The following is a 21,634-nucleotide window of genomic DNA, read 5'->3' on the forward strand; positions in this document are numbered from 1 at the left end:
TCTCAATCTTTATTTCGGCCGGTTTGACCATCAAAGATATAAAATAAGAACACATTTGAAATATTGTAAAATCATCAGAAATAAACAACAAATGCATATTGTACATAATAAAATCGTTCCACCCTACAAATTAACAGCAACTAGAGTGAAAACGAACAAGGGACCATGCATTTAAAATTGTTTAAATTAAAAATTATATGGGAACCTGCGACTTTAAGATACGGGTGCGAGTATGCCAAACATTTACAAGAAATTTAGCCAATGCAAACACAATTGGACCCGAAAGATCGGTTTTTAAAATTCTATACATGGGGAGGTACTTCCGACAACCAAGGTTTCTAATGAGTGATAGCAGCCAATATTTCCTTGCGGCCTTGTAAGTTGGACAAAACAAGACCTCATGTAAATCACTTTCCTCCTCACAAGCACATGCCGGGCATTGCTTGGTAGAGGGCGGTGTTGACCAGGAGCTAGTATAGGATCGTAGAGGTAATGTGCCATATCTCCATTGGAGAAATAGCTTTCTGGCCTGCACGGGGGACATAGCATCCAATACCCTCTCCAGCCTATATGAATCCTTGCATTTCATAAATGCAGATGTTAATGACCCCTCACCCTGAGAGTCCAAGGCCATAGCTAATTTCTGCTCATGATAAGCAGCGGCCAGAGCTTTTCATGGGATCTTTAATGAAGCATTCGCTGGATCAAGCCACAAATCTGGGAGCCCCAGTCTCATACAAGACTTTTGAATATAATTTATCCACGGGATCTGCAAAGCTTTGGGGTGGGTTAAAAACTCCCTCAGCTCCGCCCTGTAAGTAGAAAGTTCTTCACTACTCCATAGCCTCAGCCAGAAGGCTATGGGTCTGAGACCCAGCTCATCTGCTATTGGTCTCAGTCCCAAATCCATCCTCAAAGGGAGGAGCGGAGTACTGGGCGGGAGTGCAACTATCTGTCTAATGAAGTTATTCTCAGTGACAGACAAACTGCGGGAGGATATGTGACCCCACAGTTCCGCCCCATACATAATGGCCCCCCTGGCCTGTGCCTTGTAGATCTGAATAAGTGGCCCCAACAGACGATATGTGGAGCTTTTCAACATCCGAGCAATGCCCCCTGTGGTCTGCACTAATTTAAGATTAGCCCTGGTCTGGTGTGTTCCCCAGGTCATGGTTTCATTCAACGTTACACCAAGGTATTCAAAGGTGGAGACTCTCTCTAAACGTGATGATCCCAGTAGGGGATTCGGGCGTAATCTTGGGGTTGGGTTCAGAACCATGAACTTAGTTTTTGCAGCATTAATTTCCAACCCCCTACCAGTGCAGAAAGCCACAAAAGAGTCAAGGATCCTCTGTATCCCCATGGGGGCTTTGGACAGCAGCAGGGTGTCGTCAGCAAACATGATTGCAGGCACCCTGCTGCCGCCCAACCTTGGGGCATCGGTATTTTCCGTGCTGCTGAGATGGGCGATTACCCCGTTGACAAAGAGGCAGAACAGGGTCGGTGCCAATACACAACCCTGCCTCACCCCCCTGTCAACGGAGAATCTGTCCGTCAGTTCCCCAAGTTTCCAGCACCTGACCCGGGCATAGTTATTGTGGTGCAGTCTCTGCAGAATTATCAGAATATCCGGGGGAACCCCCATCTCGGCCAGAACACTCCAGAGTTTCCCTCTCGGCACTAAGTCGAAGGCGGCCCTCAGATCCACAAATATTGTGTATAAGCTGCCACCCTCAAATATCGCTACCCTCCAGTAGATGATGTTCAGGCGAAAAACCTGGTCCACTGTGGAGACTCCCTTCCTAAAGCCCGCCTGATACGGGCTAAGGGCGCCCGTCTCTTCCACCCAGTCCTGGAGCCGGTTCAACAGTATCCTGCCAAACAACTTCTGTGGCACGTCAATTAAGCTGATGGGTCTGTAATTGGCTGGGAGCAGGGGCGAGCCCTTCTTAAATATAAGAACCACCTCTGCCCCCAGCCAAGTACTCGGAATTTCCATGCCTTGCAGAACTCCATTGAACACAGCAGCAAGGTAGGGGGCCCAGACAACGGGTTCCTGCTTAAACAGGTCCCCGGGGAGGCCATCCAGCCCCGGCGCCTTTCCCGATGCCAGTCCTGCTATTGCTACCTTGACCTCCCCCACTGATATCAAATCCCCATCATACTTAGCCAGTCCGTTACCTATATCATTCATAGTTTCTCCCAGCTCGGAACTGTAGAGAGACTTGAAGGGCGCCTGCCACACCCCTGCTGCAATGTTTGGCTCTACTGCCGAGTGGAGACTCCCTGACCCCCCATTCACTACTCTCCAAAACGTTCGATGGTCTCTTGTTGCGAGGGAACTAGTAAGCTCCTCCCATTGGTTCTCCTCCCATTCAATTTTTGCATGGGCGACTAATTTTTTGTAATCCCGTCTACTTTCTCGTATCTTCTCTCCTCCTTGTCTCTCCTTAATGCGTTTAAGAAGTTCTCCCTTTGCCTTCCTACAGGCTGTATTGTACCATGACAGTTTGTGTTGCTGTCCCCGCCTCGAATTCTGGACCTTACTAAAAAGCTCAAGCTCAGAGGCCGCTCCCTTTATAAGGTCCTCATGAGCCTGATATAGTTTATCATGGAAATCTTTGTTGCCTACCCCATTTACTAGATCTCCCACTTTTTCAATAATAGGGATTAGTCCTGCATAGAGCCATGGGAGTTTAACTTGGCTCGTGGCTAGTTTTTCCCACCTGACTCTTCTCCTGTTATTGCCCAGTAGAAGTTCAGGTTTGTTCTCCTCATTAGTTGTTATAGAGGCTTGTATACCGGGGTGGATAAGATCGAGTTCAAGGGCGTTGTGGTCACTATCTAGTCTCTCAGTGACCCTAAAGTCCAGAATAGAAGACCAATTCATTATTTGTACAAGGGCGTAGTCCAAGCGGGACTCTCTTCCCGCTCTATTATACGTAGTTTTACTTGGTATGTCTGACTTAGTACGCCCATTGCAGGCTCTAATACCATACTTTAGGGTGAGGGCAGTGATCTGCAGTGCTACAGGTGTCCTTAAATATATGCCAAAGGTGCAGTAAAGCAAAGACAATGGTCATCACATGATATTGCAGCTCTTTCCACATAGGCCATACCAAAAATCCGCAATCAGCATGCTGTCTATCCACAACTTAGCCTCATTTTCTTCACAAGGATATGAAATAATGTATAAATGCAGTGACAATACAATACATAAAGTATTTCGAAGTTTAAGTGGGAAAAGCCACCCTCCTATGATGGTTAGGATTTTGAACAACCGAAAAAGGAACTACTGCCAAGCCTAAGTCCAATGATTACAGCTTACAGAGGGCATTTCAGAAAGCCAATCCAGCAATGGCCAGCATTTGTAGGACACATTCATATTGCTTCACTCTTTAGCCCTTCAGCACTCACTAATGAATTCACCAGATCTACCCAGAAATCAAAAGCATTTGCATTGCATTTACTGTACATTACATCTATATTAGCCCTGCTCTCTTGGTAGCGGGGGTTTGCACTTAGTTAATACAAGAACACCCATCACCTTCTTTGACCATGTTCCATTTGAGAGTCTTTTCTTTTGAAATGCAGATTAAAGCCAAAGTAGCCTTGCGCTGCAGTCCAACATCTGCAGCAAGCTGAGATGGGCCTTTTCAGCTTATCTTAGTTCCAATAGCCTTGCTCTGTAAAAGGTATCTATCAAAAGAATATTTTCACTTGAATGCCATTAAATGGGTCCCTTGCTTAAACTATAGTTCCAGATCAGAAGCTCAGTTTTCCTATTAGACAGTGTAAACTATATTTTACTACTGGATGGTGAACATCCCTGACAAAGTACCACGCATCAGGGGTTGGACTAATGCATTTTGGTGTGGCCTCCACATCACCACACTAAATTATATTGCTTACACATTTATAGCAAACTGTGTCCCACAAAAGGGGAGCGGAGAACTGGAGTTGGATTAAAGCATTAAGCACATGGGCAGTGTGCGCTATGCTGTTGGACAGCTTGCTGTCTTTCAAATACACTGTGATCTCTCTTGTTTATCTGATCATCAACAACTTTGTACTTTTAGGAGCTGTGTGGGCCAGGGCTTCAAGCTCGCCAAGTCTTGCTTTTGTCATCAGCTTTCCTTCTTGTTTGTCTCAGCCTGTGACGTAAACAAATACAATCCAGAGGATCTGGCAGTGACCTCATGTGGATCCAGAGGGTGGTGCCTCGACTTTTGTGTCCCCTGCCCACTGTGACCACACACTGACTGATTGGCTCTGAGGTGTGATCCCCTGCACCTTTGGGAGTGCATCCCTAAGCCTTGAGCTCTAACTTCCCCACCCAGCACCTGAGGCTGTGTTCCCCTACACATTAAGGTATGTACCCTGGATTCCTTAGGCTATGCTCCTGTAAAAATATTAAAAAGTAATTGCAGATGCAGATTGTAGTTAAAATAAATTAAGTTTATTGTAGAGGAGATAAGATCCCATCCATCAAGTTAAAGTAGTCAGGTACAACTGACTCTCTCTTCACTCCACAGTATTCTATCTCCATGGAGCGACTCAAGAAACAACAGGTTTACCAGAATCAATTGCTTAAAGGGAAACCAACACTATGTACAAGATAAATAAGTAAAGAGTAAGCACATTACTTCACACCTTCCTCCCACATAACCAAAGAAACCAACACGGGAGAAAGACATTAACGTTTACTAAAGATTATTCTCTAATATAATCATTGAATTTTGTAGGAAGTTTTACAATCCTTCTACTCTTTTCTCTCAAGGACTTTGAAGGACATTTGTTGCCAGAAGTGGAAGAGGTTTTGGCAAATTCATTGTTCACCAAAGGGTTGTTAATGACCACAACCCTATTAAGATTCCAAATCCTAGAATCTTCAGTTTTAGTTGCATTTGTGAGAACTTTTACAACTCTATGAACCTTTTTAAATAACTCAGAAGATTTACGTCCAAACGGTGCCCTGATCATAACTAAATCTCCTACATGAACTTGTGTGTTCTGAACAGCTTTCTTTTTATCAAACCCCAACTTACGTTCAACAACTTTGTCAGCCTCTCTTATTTTCCACAAATCTTGAGAAGGCTTATTATTATTTCTCTTAGCCAACATGTCATTCTTCCAGAAAGGAGTAATGAGGGTATTGGGATGTCTGCTTTTAAGTAAAACAAAAGGCGTACAGCCAGTAGTTGCATGAGGGGTAATTCTATACATTTCTAAAATTTTGTTAACACCCTCTTTCCAATCAACATTGTTCTGTTTGGATAACAAAATGGATTCTTCAAGAACCCGAACAAACCTTTCCACCATTCCATTACTTTCCGGGTGACATAACAAAAAATCGCAAATTGTACCCCGTTATCTATAAGAAGATATCCAGGAAGACCTTCTCTAATGAAAACTTCCATTAAAAATTAGATGACATGTTTCGTATGGGTACCTGTGGTGATCTTGATTTCTGGCCACCTTGAAAACAGGTCTATAAGGACAAAAATATGAACATCACCATCTTTGCATTTTACAGGACCCAATATGTCAAGAGGTAATTCTTCCCAAGGTGCATTCGGTCTATCTCTAATGACCATGGGTTGAACTCTTGGTTTAAAACGCTTTTCACTTAATGTGCAAGGTATACATTCTCGCACTAGCCTTTCAATTTCTAAATCCATGCCAGCCCACCAATAATTAAGCCTAACATTTTCTTTGGTTTTAGAAATTCCTTGGTGTCCTTGATGTGCTAGCCTAATCAATTCTTCGCGAAAACACCTAGGTGGAATTAATCTGGTTCCGCAAAACATCAAGCCATCAGACTTAGATAACTCATGTCTTACATTCCAATATTTCTCTGAAACACCTTGACCTTTTTTAATCCACCCATTTTCAATAAGAGAAGATCATTCTATGAGTTCTTTATCAGTTCCACATTCTTTTCTCCATTTATCCTCTTTGATGCCATCATTCTCCATGGCACAAACATATTCAAACTCTTCTTCTTCTTCCTGGTCAGCACAACCGTCATCTGGTGTAACCAGTCTGGACAAAGCATCAGCAATATAATTGCTTACTCCAGGTAAATATTCCACATTAAAGTCATAGCCTTGTAAATCAACAACCCACCTTGAAATTCTGCTCGATATGGCATCAATTTCTTTCCTGTTAAAACCTCAACTAAAGGTTTGTGATCAGTGCGAACTACACATTTAGTTCCCCATAAGAGATTTTTTAGCTTCTTCATAGCCCAATGTACGGCTAACGCCTCCCTTTCAATCACGGAATAGCCAAATTCTGCTCTCCTATGGCTCCTTGACATGAAAAGAATGACATCTGTTTTACCCTCACCTTCTTGTTGGAGAACTGCCCCCAAACCTTTCATACTGGCATCAGAAACAAGAAACAATTTGACTGCAGGATCAAAACTCCTTAGTTTAGGTGTCTTTTTAAGGTACCCTTTTATCTTGACAAATTCCGCTTCACACTCCTTGCTCCAAACAAAGTCTATACCCTTACAAAGAGGTGTACGCATGTGAACACATTTTTCATCAAAGCCTTTGACAAACTTGCTGTAATATTCAGCCATTCCCAGGAATTTTTTGAGATCGTCTTTATTTTTTGGTGAAGCTAAAATTTCTATTGACTTAATCAAATCACGATTAGGTTCAATTCCTTTACCTGATATAGGGCCATATGTATCAAAGGGTTTTACCCATTCTGTGTCTAAGGGAAAATGTGTTCATACATATGGCCCATAGTGTATCCCAGGTAATCAATAGAGGATTTCCTAAATTTGCACTTGTCGATCCTGACTGTGAGGTTATGTAAGCTAAACCTTTCCAATACTTCCCTAAGTCTCAAATCATGCTCAATATCATCTTTCCCATAAATTAATACATCATCCTGGTAAATGTTTATACCCTTTTGACCTTTTAAAACCCTCTCCAGGGCCCTCTGAAAGACAGAGGCTGCAGAAACTAGCCCAAAGGGTAAAGGCATAAACCTAAACGTACCAAAAGGTGTAATGAAGGAGGTGTAATCCCTAGATTCCTCCTGTAACTTGATTTGATGATATGCTGATTTGAGATCAACTGTGGAAAAAACGTTTGCACCTTTAAGCAGCATGAACATATCTGAAATTTTAGAGAGAGGATATTTATCTACCACAACCTGTTTGTTAAGTTCTCTTAGGTCAATGCAGAGACAGAGACTTCCGTCCGATTTGCAAGCGGCTACAACCGGAGCCAACCTTTGTGTTCCTTCCTCCTCCTGAATTATCTCTTCCAATTTGAGTTTTTCCAATTGTTCCTTCATCTCTTCCCTTACTGACAAAGGAACACCACGCACTTTACCAGTAAAAGGAACGGCCCCAGATATTAATTTGATCCTATGCGTGTAATCATTCAAACATGCTAATTCATCCCTGAAGACTTTGGGAAAAGAGTTCTTCAACTTAATTTAAAGTCGTCAGTACAACCCTGCAAGTCAACTTTATTTATTATGAAGTTCTCTTTTAACAATATGGGTGGGTCACTATTGGGATCTAACATAACACCTAGATCTCTTTGATGCAACTAGCTCAATATGCTATCTCCTTTGTAAGACACATAAACCTTCCAGGAGACGTATCTTCCTTTGTACTCAATCAAAGCCATTGAAAAAAACCATTAGTTTTATTGGCTTCCCACCATAAGCGTAAGGGTTGATGTCTGCCTTCCACAATTTGACTTTGCCTTTTAAATGATGTACATACAATTGTTTAGAAACAATAGTAATTTTCACACCAGAATCAATCAAATAGAACACATGTTCCACAATGTCCCACCATCACTTCATCAATTGGACCTTTATTTTTACTATTAGAAACTTGGGAGACAATTTGTCCACAATCAATATCAGAGTCTGACGCACTATCAACTTCTTCATTCTTGCACACCATATTAACTTTAAATGTGTCCTTTTTAATCCTACAAGAGGAAGACAAATGTCCGACTTTCTTACACCAACCACATTTTGCTTTAAGTGCAGGGCATTTCTTATCATTTGCAAGGTGACTGGGACTCTCACACCAATAGCATTTGAATTGGGAATCAGGACTTTTGAATGCAAAAGAGCATTTTCTTCCAGAACCTAAATTATGAATCTTCTTTTCGTTCTTATCTTTGACAACCATATTTTCTTCGGCATGTACCTTTACAACATGAACATTCTCATTTTTACTTTCATTCTTAGTTATCACTTCAACACACTTCAGCGAATGTTCTATTTGTTTTGCAACAATTAAGACCTACTCAAGAGAAGGCTCGTCTTTCTGCCATATGTCGTCCCTAACTTTTTGCACCTTGCACCCTAACATAAATTGGTCCATTATTCTTTCTTCCAATAAACGTCCACATTTGAAAGATGAACCCAATTTTCTTAGAGCAGTGACGTAATTCTCAACTGATTCACCTTCATTTTGAGTGTGTTGGCCAAAATGGTAGCGCTCGAGAACGGTGCTTACCTTTGGTAAATAATGCAGATCTAATTTGAGGATACAAATTTCATAATTATTCAAGGTGGAATCATCTATGTCAGGTAAGTGGTCGAAGACTTCTTGACCCTCCGACCCTAAACAGTGCAAGAGTAGAGCAGCTCTTCTTTCTGCGCTTAGATTTGTTCCACAAACCTTGGCATACCTCTCAAACACCTTCTTCCATTTTTGCCACTTAATAGGTGGATCTCCAGGGTTTGATAGAAAGAAGGGCGGAGTAACTACGTTCTGCATGACAGGCTTTGTAGTGCAGTTCCTATATTCCCAATAGGCTCTGCGCATTGGAATAACATAAACGATAGTTTAGACGTGGGACTGAGGTCGACTAGGTCTCTATTGAATATGTTAGACTTAATAATGAACGCCAGCTAGCTCAGAGGTCACTAGAAACTTTCTCGAGCAAACAGGTAGGAGTTAACTTTCCTGAATAGACAAGAAGGGATTAGCTTCTGACAACCGCATTAACATGACAACTTTGTTCCCTCCAGAATAAGGACTATATCTCCAGAGTCGTGTGAAAACAAAAATAGACTGCTATTTCACTCAGTCAATCGTGCATGCTTAGTTTCACCAGAGTGCAGAGAAATAGAGAGACGGGCGTTTTCAATAAAAGTTGTTATTTATTGAGCAGTCCTCTTTCTCGTGCAAGAGAAGTGAATTGCCACAATTGCAATACTTGTCATAAAGTAGAGTGCGTACAGTAAAAGGAGTATTATGAAATAATACTGTAAAAGCATTTATATGGTTTCTGAGCCATATGATACCTAAAACGTATAAAATACATACAATGATAAAAGTTGACTAAACGTGCTCAACTGGTGTTTCTAAAATACGCCTACCCCGGTGTACCTGACCTAAGCCTAATACGTGGGAAGGAGTAAGTAAGTTAAGATAGTTTTGCCAAGAATCTGAATCAAGAATTCTCTGAGAATCTAATCAGCTCCGTACCTTGGTTATAGAATGAAGGAGGTCTTGTATCTCGTTCTCAGGACTCGATCTCCCAGAAACCCGCAAGGGTGACTGGAAACACTGGAGCTGGATTTCTCGGCAGGAGAAAAAGACAGCGTCTCTCTCAGTGTGTCAAATGGGAGGGTCGGCTTCCTTCAGCACTCGCATCAGCTGGGCGTCGGGCAAGTAGATAGCCGCTCTGCTCCAAACCACCGTGTGTTTGCTTAAGGCAAATGCTGGTATATTTATAACTGAAAGGTGCAGAGTTTGACGTAAGGTTGGACATAAGACGTCACTAAGAACTGACAGTTCTTTCAGGACTCCAGGAGTTCTTGCACAAATCAAAACAAAAACGCGTTGTACTTTCTAGGAGTCTATGGGAGTAGCCTTGCCGTATTTGGACTGCATTGGCTATGACTAAATATGGATGTGATTCTTATGCCTTTATAAGGATATTATTTGTTATAACCACATAAGGGCATGAATCGGGAATATTTAATTAGGGTCCTAGATACGTTTACAACAGCTTAACACAAGATTAAAGTCAAAAGTTTGTGTTCAAATGGAAGGATGTATACGGTTATAAGCAAAGATGAAAGGTAAATATTATCAAAGCAGTAGATGTGCCACACACTACAACACTATACCAGTAAGGTAATTTTCCATAAAAAGGAAGAGGGGAAAAAAATGTAAATCATCAACTTGCTAGAAGGTGAATGTATGCGCTATAAATAAAAAAATATATAACTGATTAGGTAAAATGTAAGTACACACTGTAAATAAGATTGTTATAATAAATAAGTACAGACTGTCGGGTAGTTTATGTATAAGAAAGTTTTCTACTTACCAAAACACTGTCTTCAGTTCAAAAGCATTTTCTAAGATAGGGTAAATAACCATACAACTCTACAATATATTAAATAATAATAAATATTACAAATATTTTTAAGAAGTCTGTTGGCATTAACTTCTTTCCTGGTGTGAACCTCAAAGATCGTAGGTGAAGACAACAGTGAAAGCCAAAATGGCCGCCACTTTAACGCGTGACGTGAGAGTGTTCAAGCATCACACAAAGTACAGAAGCCTTCACCGTCCAAACTGAAGATATCGATGCCTCACTGAGCGTTTTAAATAGAACTCAAAGTTCCGCGTAGATTACTGCACAACGGGAATCCTTTTGACATTTACACAAGAAGTCTGGCGTCGGCATCATGCAAAGATGCTCGCTGTGAGTTTGAATAATAATGGGATCAGTATCTAAGCAAGGTTTGAACGTTGCGATAACCATATTAAAAAAAGAGCCGTATTCAATAAAAAAGAAAAACTTTACGTGCACCAATGACTTTCAGGATTTCCAGTAGCTAATTGTGTAGTTTCCAATGTACTACAGATAACTTCCGCAGTTCTACTTTAAATTCAATAAAAACGTTTTGCAGATTAAGATGAAAACGGTATGAGACTCCGATCACAGCTTCAATGTTACAGCATAAATCACGAGTCTCCAACCCCAGCATCAATCAGTTTGAAAATTGTAGTCCGAGAATGAGGGAAATATGTAAAGTTCCTCAAAGTAAACACAATTTTCACTGAGCTATTCTTCCTTAAGAGTCACAATAACAAAAACCTAGTTGATCCTTACTTTGTGAGCACAAAATTAACGTTTTTAGATGAGTAGAAATTATAAAAGCTCCCAACAAAGTTTCCAGGACTACATAAAGCCCACATCGATTTCTCCCAACCCTCCAAGGTAAAGTTTTAATGACAAGGGTGAGAAATGTGGAGAATACTTTAGGTTTGTTTAATATTCTTTTATGTCTCTTAATATATATAATGAAGAACTCACAAAGGTATCCAGCTGAAGTTGAAAGCGTAGATGTTGAGATCTCCTTCATTTCTTGAAAAAAATCCTTTTGAGATTTCTCTTCAAATTCTCCTTTTTTCACATATGGTGAATCCCATCCTCATCGCCAGTGTAAAAATATTAAAAAGTAATTCCAGATGCAGATTGTTGTTAATATAAATGAAGTTTATTGTAGAGGAGATAAGATCCCATCAAGTTACAGTCATCAGGTGCAACTGACTCTCTCTTCACTCCACAGTATTCTATCTCCATGAAGCTACTCAAGAAACAACAGGTTCACAAGAAGCAATTGCTTAAAGGGAAACCAACACTATGTACAAGATACATAAGTAAAGAGTAAGCACATTACTATAGGTCCCTTGCATCTTATGTTCCTTATTCTCTATACGGTTTTGGAAAAAGATGGTGGTTTCTCTACTTTTGGAGCTTACTTTTTCAACTGCAAGTTCTTCTGGCATTCAGCAGCTCACTATATGGAGTGCTCCAGGTGATTTCTGAGTGCATTAAGACTGTTACCCTCAGTAGGTTTCTTGTAGAGGCTAGTTTCAAACTTCCCATCAATCAGCTTAATCATGACAACCAAAATCTCAATTCTGTCCCTACTGGTAGTACAGGTATAATCTAAATTCACAGAATTGTTCTTAAGTTTGTTGACAAAGTCAAGAATGGATTATCTTGAACCTTTCCAAATAATAAACAAATGATCAATGTACCAGAACCACAATACAGCCTGCTCCATGTCATCACTGGGTCTGGTGGCTCAGTGGACTAATGTATCCACTGTAAGGACCAGTGTTTGTCCTCATGGTCACAGGTTCACATCCTGGTGGATCCACTCAGCCTTTCATTTATCTGAGGCCCATAAATTAAGTACCATTGAGTTAGGTAACAATAAACGTCTGTTATTCAGTGCCAAGATACCCTTGGGTGCATGCGCACTTTATAACTACATGTGTTATATTATCTGCAGTGTCAAGTGCAGTGGACAAATGGGTGCCGTTGAAACCCAGTATTACCCTTAGGAAAGCCTACTCTTTAGAGGCAGGTTGGTGCACAATGATATCACTGATAGAAAAGAAACTAGACTGAGTAATCTGAAATGTTTCTTTCCCATGTGGAAAATGCAAAGCATGCCAAAACAGCACGAGTAGAAAAGACTACTCAGTACCATTTGGTAAGGGAATCAAAACTATTATCCAGTTTCTCACATGTGCATGTGCAACAAAAGGTATGTTGGTAGCACTATCCATCAGGCCAAGAAGAGAGCCCTCGAGCATGTGAGGGCTTTAGATAACAATGACACACATTACCCTGTGGCTAGACAATTGTATGAGATGCATTTTAGAGGCAGGGATACGCTTTTCTATTTTCAGGTGAGAAAGTACCCAAGAAACTGAGAGAGGGGAAATAGAACTGTGATCCTTGGAAACCCTGAGACCAAGGGTCCATTAGCATGGAATATAGTGGAGGAACTAGGAGTGCCCTGGAAGATGAACAATGATTCACACTGAATTTTGGTCTGTTGTAACTTCAGCTTTTGGCAAGATGTTTCAGATTTTAATGCAACATATGGACTTTTGTTTTTATTGCAGGAGGAAAGGAAGGGGGTCTACTAATGAGAGGTTGTTGGCATGCATGGTGGAAAACCCTACCCTTCTTTTAATCTATGACGTTAGTGATGAAGCTCCAATGCAGATAAAATTACACTAAGTTTCAGAGGGGAGTGATTTTAACTTAGAGTTTGATTGTTCATCGTTTTGTTTCCCTGTGAGGTACTAATATGTGTATGGTTGGATATTGTATATTATTTTTGCAACTCATGACTCTCGACTTGATGAACCCTTCTCCTCCCGGTACATTGAAACAAACACGATGCCCAGTACGGCCGATGGCAAACACGAACTTTGAATTTGTCACCCACTAGTGATGCAGTATACGTGGTGGTTGCGTGGGATTTGCACTGTCCAATGATTTGACCTCTGGTTGGGGGAGTGGATATTTGCTCTCTCCAGTATATCCATGGATTGCCAGTATTGTGGAAGCATTCAAGATCGTACAGTTAACAATATGATAAACATTCCAGCACCCCAACAGATGGGGTTGGTGGTGTCCACTGGGGCATTAGTCTGCTGCTGTAAGTTGTGTCTGGATCTTACACTTCTGAGTCTTTTCCAACAGTATTTTTGGCTAAATAATTTGGGACTGACTTGTGATTACTCACATATCTATGTATATATTTTAATTATATTTCATGATAGTTTGCATTTTACAAGGTAGCGCTCCACAGGAACACATTGGTCCATCTTTAATGTTTTTCACTATATGTACTGGACAAGTGTATTGCTGGTCATGTTATCAAGGCCATCATGGCTAAAATGCATTGTATCCATGCACAAATAAAGGATGAATTGAGGACACTGCATCTGCTCTGAGAGATCGTCTTTCGTGTTAATGTGGACTTTGATGTTGCAGATGCCTGTGCTGGCATGTGTGTGTTTGTGTTTTTGTGTGTGTGTGTGTGTGTGTGTGTGTGTGGGCTTGCGTGTGTGGGTGGTTGTGTATGTATATATATATATATATATCTATATATATATATATATATATATCCATCGTGAGCAAGGGAGCGTGACTCCCGAAACGCGTCGATGTAATTGTCACTTTTTATTAAATAAAAAGGACTTCATTCAACCTACCTTGGAGTGCCGAATGGTTTGCTGTTGGAATCGGGGAGATCTCATAAAAACTATATATATATATATATATATATATATTTTGTCCAAAAGGTTGCCCATGTAGGAATGCCACACAAGAGGGGGTTACCGCACTCGCGCCACCAGTAGCAGCCCCTCAGTCTGTCACACTTCTCTCCTGTGATGCCAGACGCGTTTCGCCATTACAGCTTGTTCACTGACTTTCACGAACGAGAAACAAACGGCTTTAATTATATGCACGTGCTTTTATTCAAATACTTGAGTCCTGCCCATATGGGCGTGCGGCAAGGCATTATGGTCTTTGTAGTTGATCTGGCCCAACTCGATAGTGCAAAACCTCCGTGGGTGCCCTTGTTGCTGCGTTCAAATATTCTCCCCAGTGGGTGAAAAAAAGGGTTTACAGCGCTGATGTTCTACCGATACCTGCCAGTGGCTCAGGCCCCCCTCCTTCTTAACACTGCTCGAGTTTCATGAACGGTGAAGAGCCACCAGAAGCAGCGGCGGGGCATTCCCGTGACTGAGGCCAGCCACATTAAATTTTGTCCAAAAGGTTGCCCATGTAGGAATGCCACACAAGAGGGGGTTACCGCACTCGCGCCACCAGTAGCAGCCCCTCAGTCTGTCACACTTCTCTCCTGTGATGCCAGACGCGTTTCGCCTTTACAGCTTGTTCACTGACTTCCACGAACGAGAAACAAACGGCTTTAATTATATGCACGTGCTTTTATTCAAATACTTGAGTCCTGCCCATGTGGGCGTGCGGCAAAGCATTATGGTCTTTGTAGTTGATCTTGCCCAATATATATACACACATTTCAAGTTTCCATGCAGAAACAAACTTACGTGTTTCGGCATACTGCCTTCCTCAATGTTAGTGTGCTCAGCGCAATTTTACCTTACTTATACAGTTTCAATCAACAAAAAAGAACTTCGATCGAAATCAAAATAAAAAAGAAATGACACAAAATACAAATTATACAGTGTGACATCCTGGGTTAGCAATACACCACCCGGACCAATTATCTTGAAGTGTGAATAACAATTAATAAATCATATACATCTTAGTACGAACGACCCCCATTGGTACTTGGCATGAGTTCAACTTATCAATGAGCGGCATGTAATTAACTAATTTCTTGGAACATTACTCATCATGTTGAACATTCCCTATCATGCAATGGATATGCAGTAGTCACACCTTGAATGGCCTTACTTCTACTCATCCCTCTAAGTCTATCTGTCCTTTACGAAAGAATGACCACAAAGTTGATGCGTATAAAAATACATGATGTAATGTAATGTAATGTATTGGCTTGTAAATGTTGAGGTGAATGTGACAACCATCTCAAATTTGCAAAATTAAAGGTAAATAACTCAAAATGCAAGGTATACAGTACAATATACTAGATTATCAATACACCTTCTGTCATAGTTAGGTATGTGCATCTTAGTTAATAAAAAACATACATCTTAATCTACAAGACCCCCACTATCATTCGGCATGAATTCAACAATTCAATGTGTGGTATGTATTTAACTAGGTTTGCTAAACATTTCCAATAATACAATGAATGCCTAACAGTCATGCCCTATAGGGGCTTGCCTTGGCTCCTCTCTGGAATTCTATCCGATCGATTATGTGTGATCAGTCATATGGTCCATGAGTTTAAAAACACATAAAATTAAGCCACTTCCAGAGAATAAATTACGGGTCATAATGGTGTTCTAAATGGCCATATCTGTGATTCAGTGTATGTTCCCTCTATCCATGCATTACTAATTATCACCAATGTAAATACTTTTTTTTAAAAATCCAAATACAATGTAAATGAATATATGGCGCCCTCATCCCTTTATCCAAGCATATGATGAATAATTCAAGATTACCCTAAATTCGATCTTATGTACTCCACTAGTCACAGCTGTATTGCAATACATCAATCGAAAATATAAGCCATAAGCACACACAAGCAAAAGAAACAATTTATGGACGGAATGATGGACAATGCAAACATTCATCCTCAGTCACAAGGATCTTGGTTAAATCCATCATTCTTTTGCTCACCACACCACCCCAGTTTGGACCCAGCCATATGCAAATCAGCGTTGACCCTGTTCCTTGTGAGAACAGTCCAGCCTGAACTGCCAAGCCAGGTCCCCCTAGACTCGAAACAAGCATCCTGGGACCGGTTTCAGGGCATCACCCTTCATCAGCCAGGCTAGCTTGAATCCAAAGGTGTAGTGAGCACGGGACCCACATCTGGGCATACCCTTCCCACTTAGGGCGACATGCCTATGGTGTGAAGGTACACCTACTGTGCATTGGGTGCTAATAATGAGTGACTAGCGATAACCATCCTTAACTCACAAAATATCTCATTGTGGCTCGAAGCATATTCCTAATATCCCTACAAAAAAGGGCTAACTGTGTCAGCTGCCTAATAGGCTAATCCTAACCTATATGTATCTAAAGCTCCTTGTCACTATTAAGGTCCACTGGAATCTTCGCTGCAACTGAATAAAATATCTCGATTCCAGTTGCCCTGATTTCCGAATCCTGTCTCCCCGGCTCTCTTCTCTTTGTACCTGGTCCAAACAAAAGAACCTTAAAGGGTTCCGATTGCTGTCTTGCATGGTCTTGCAACGCATAGCTACAGGATATGCGGCATCCTTATTGGTAATTGCCCACATATGTTCAAGCACCTGCGTTTTAGCCGGATTTGTGGTGTTGCCAATATATTTCAACCGCGGAATTGCAGTGTAGTAATTTTGTGATCATATTCTTCTTCTTGGCTCCCCAGATTTTTTTTTCATCATAAACCACAAGACTGAATGGTGAGAAGTTTAGTTTATAAAATGCTACCTCTACCAAGAGATGGCAATATATTACACAATATGTATTGTTTTAAATTGCATGATTTATGAAATAATTTGAATATTCTTCCGAAAGAGTTTGGCAGATTTCTCTGTCAGTGTTATGAGAAATGTATGTTTACTGATTGTGGATAGGTAAAGTGCTAATATTTACGATGTGTTTCCATTCAAGAAAGTGTGGAAAAGTCAAAATGAAATGTAAATCAGCTTTGTAAGGATATTAAAAATATATTCCAAATGTGCCTATCTTTTGCACATTGAAACTATGTTTAACCAGTCTGAAACAGAGAATTTAGGGGCATATGTATCAAGCCCTTTTCCCATTCGCAAATGGGCCAATTCTCAGAATCGGGCCGTTTGCGAACAAGAAAAGGCATTTTGGGATGTATCATCCCAAATTGGCATAGCAAAAAAGGGAATCGCAAAATGTGTGATTCCCTATTTGCGATTGCATTTAAGGAATTGCACACTGCAAACTGCAATTCCTTAAATGCGTTGCAGGAAGCACCCAAATTGTGCGATTTTGGTTTAAGAAATCACAAATTACCACCTACTTCAAGATGGTGGCAATTTGTCTTTGTCTTTGAAAAATTCACTCTTTCTTGCATTTTTCAAAGTGTCATATGGTGCACATACATGCCCTTAGGGCATGTATGTGTGCCACTTGTGCACACATACATATTTCAGGGGTGCCCAATGTCTTCCTATTCATTCCGATGGGACTCTAGGCCCCTATGAATGAATGGGAAAGTTTTCCTTAATTGTGAATCGCAATTTGTGATTTGTAATTAAGGACAATTAAGGAACCGTAATTAATATTGTGATTCCTACATACATTCCATTTTGCGAGTCCTTAATAGGGATTCGCAAAAAATCGCTATTAAGGACTTGCAAAACGGGTTTGTCATACATATACCCCATAAAGTGTAATGCCCAGCCCACTGCAGACAGACAAACTTTGGGCAAGTGCAGAGGTGTTTGGCTAAGTAAGGCTGTCTACTACCCCACATACTGTTTCAGAAATGTCAATGTTTTTTCAGGATTTGTGAATCTTATGCTGGATGTATGAATCCCAAGTAAGGAGTGATGGGGACAAGAAGGGGTTCGGAATATTAAATTCGAAACAAGGTCCACATAATATTTTCATATGAATTATAATTCCCGTTTGGGTTCTTTTGGGACCCCTCCACATGGGTCTGGAGGTCAGGGTAGGCTCCCCCATGTCCTCTGTAAAATCTCTGTGTTAATTTTATTTTCATTTTTTTAATGGTGGCTGCAACAACAGTTTTTTTTATGATGAGCAGCTAATCAGTGCACTGCAGATTTTTGAACCCACAGCTGAATTTGTGTACTTTCAGTGGACAATGGGAAAAAAGAGTGGCTTTATGTTATGAACTGGATCCACAAATCCTATGTGGAGATTATCGAATCAATGGTGGATCTGAAGATTATTCAGGGCACCTTTAAAATCTAACCCTTTCATGCCCAAACGGTAGCACTTTTTAAATGCTTATTTTGTGGAAACTGTTGAACAGATTTACACCAAACCAAGCAGAAGTATATCCTTGAGTAAAGTAATACTTACATGCCAAGTTTGGAGCAATTCTGTTCAGCTATTTCTCTGCGTCGAGGAGCAAAGTATTGCAGGAAAATATAAATGGGAAATGGTCGTTTTGGGCCTGTGTTTTTGTGACCCAGATTGATTAATATGCATGAAAGTTGCCTTGAAGAAGTCAATGTGGATGTGCATTTTTGCAAAAGTAAACTGCAAATTCATTGAAAGATAAAAATGTTATTAAAAAAATCAAAAGATGCAATTTCAATGGAAACTCTTACCTAACTGTAAGATGCAGGCACTATCACTGCCTCTGTGATGGATTGATGGGTAGGTAGGTTGATGGATGGATGGATAACTACAAAAGTCATATTTTTGCACGTCCTCTCTAATGTTAACACACAGTGATAAATTGCCGCTCAATTAGAACACCCCTAGTTTCATGTGACTTCGGCATTAATGCTTCACATATTGTGCTTGAAGTAGGACTAGTGCCTAATTACAAAATGTACCAACAGTAGTAACTAAGTGTATTAATGTGCTCTTATCTTTTAGAAACAGCAATAACAATTGTTAGAATGTTTCACATTAGATATCTTCCTTGCATAAGTCAAGCACCATTTACGTAAGTGGTATATACTTTAGAACCAATGAAAAATATGAGCCATAAAGGCTGGGACAACAGTACATTTTCATATTACTATAAGTGCTTAAAAGAACAATAACGTTCTGGTATCTCATCAGTCAGTGTAAACTCTTTTATAGACTAATATCAAAAATGCTATTGAACAATGGATTGAGGGGCAAACAGAGAGGCAACATTAAGGTAATGGTTCCTTAAGTCTGCTGAAATAATTGTCCTCGCTTTCCGAGAGAGGAAGCCATTTAAACTCAATTACCTTAAAAGCCTCTTGCTATTATTATGTCTTGTTAAGAAAATATTTTGCCACTGCGCATTATTCGTCACAATATCGGAGAGCCTTATTTTTTTTCTCCAGATACTTCTCTTCAATTCTATTGCTGCTGGATCCCTGCTAGCAGCTGTCCACTGTCTACCAGGGCCTGGAGTGTGACAGCATGGCCAGGGCCCTTTTCAGCACAGATGAACACCCTCTACATACGGAATTCAGTGGGAGGCTAACTCCACTGTATTAAACTATGTTCTGTACTTCTAGTTCCATGAAAACTCGGAAACTCTTCTTTAAGGGTGACAGTAAATCAGTGGCGAAACTGCCGACGAGGTAATTATTGTGTCGCACTTGGAAAATGTGAGATGGCTGCAGATTCCTTTTATTGCACTTATTGTATTATATTTGTCCCACAAATTAGTAATATCCTCAAGTGAATCTAGACATATCTACCACTACTTCAAAAAATTTTAAGCAGAATTTTTTTCTTCCATTTTCTTCTGAGATGTGGCTTTGGTGTAGAACAGATGCATTTGTAATGAAGGAATACCTCATAATTCTACATCGTTTAAATGTGATAAAGGTGTTAACCCTGTTTCAGCAAATGTATCACTGTGAATGTGTTTGTGAGCCATTTCCAATCTTCTAATTGTATTGCCTCAGCCTAATATGTTTTTGTATGCCTTGCTTTTCTCGACATGCCTTTCCATTCTACGCTGTAAGATGATGTTGTGTTTTTTTGTTGTTTTGTTTTTCGCAGATTTATATAGCGGAAGCTCGAACAAAAGGTATTGGAGCCCTTTCCATGAGCACCAGTTACGTTACACAAGGAAACATGCTTTTATTTTTTGGTAGGCACGAGAAGATTAAGTGATTTGCCCAGAATCACAGTAAGTGAAGTCGACCCCGAGGCTTGAACCTTGGTTTCCAAGCTCCAAAGTTGGCACACTTGCCTTGAGACCCCATCCTCTCCCCTTGTTCTATATGTGACGTTGCTTTCTTGCTTCACACACTTTAGAGTACAAAAGAAAGACAGCCTAGCACACTTATAAATATCAAACGTGTAAAATACACAATAAAGTAGACTTAAGTCAAAACTGTTTTCCCAAAGAAGAGCCGATGTTATCTTGTAATATTGAACTTCATCCTTTATTCATTTTTCTTTTAAAAAGTGTTTTTTTTGCAACCGCCAACTCGTTTCGTCCACAATCGGACTTCTACAGGGCTTACAGTATATGCTTGGTGCGTTTTCACATGACCATTGCCAATGTATTAGACCAGTTGATTTGTAAAAAACATATTTCCGGACAGTGAAATTAAATTAGGGATGGGCGTAGTTTGCGAAGTAGTACTTTGCAAAGCTACGCAAAGTGCACTTCGCACTACGCGAAAACGGCATCTTGCACAGTGCGAGCTGTAGTTTCCTCTCGCTCGAGTAGATTTTTACTCGAGCGGCAGCTTTCTCAACGCGGACTGGTAGTTTCTCATTGTGAGCGGTCGCGAGCATACGTGACCACTCGCAATGAGAAACCTGACCTACCCCTGTTGAGAATCTCGCCGGGAGGTTTATTTTCCACGCTCGCTTGCTGGTCACGAACAAAGAAAAACTCTCTCTGAGATGTCATTTTGCTTGCTCGCGGTCTCCAACTTGACGTTGAGGACCGCGAGCAAGCAAAAAATGACCGCTGCACTACGCTATGATATGCTATGCTACGCTACGCTACGCATGTTTGCACTGCGCTACCTGCTGTTCGAAGTAGTGCAAACTTTGCAAACTACGCGAGCGTAACGAAGTGCTTTGCCCAGGCCTAGAAATGATGTCACCTCAGAAATTTTCAATGATAAACGTGTGTCGGTGAATAAATGCACCCGTCTCTGCACGATCGTCTGGCTCGAAAAAGTGTTCCATATTGGGACCTAGGGGATTGTGTCTCAAGCCCTTTTTGCACCTTTTTTCTGGTTAAAAAATAGGGACGTCAAGACTGGTGTGGGTATCTATGCTTTGATCCCCAATTTTGTATGACACACTTTAGAGTATACTGGCTGCAGGTATTGATAGATCCATTATTAAGCCTGCAAGTATGGAGCACCATCTTAGGGTCTGTTCTAGACTTTACATCTAATTAGTCAGTACTCCAGTGTGACATCTAGCCTATAGAGGATAAGCTCTTTTGAGCATACAGAGGATAAGCTCTTTTTAGCCTACAGAGGATAAGCTATTTTTCGCCTACAGAGAATAAA

This window comes from Lissotriton helveticus, chromosome 4_1 (assembly GCF_964261635.1).
Source record: "Lissotriton helveticus chromosome 4_1, aLisHel1.1, whole genome shotgun sequence".
Taxonomy (NCBI): domain Eukaryota; kingdom Metazoa; phylum Chordata; class Amphibia; order Caudata; family Salamandridae; genus Lissotriton; species Lissotriton helveticus.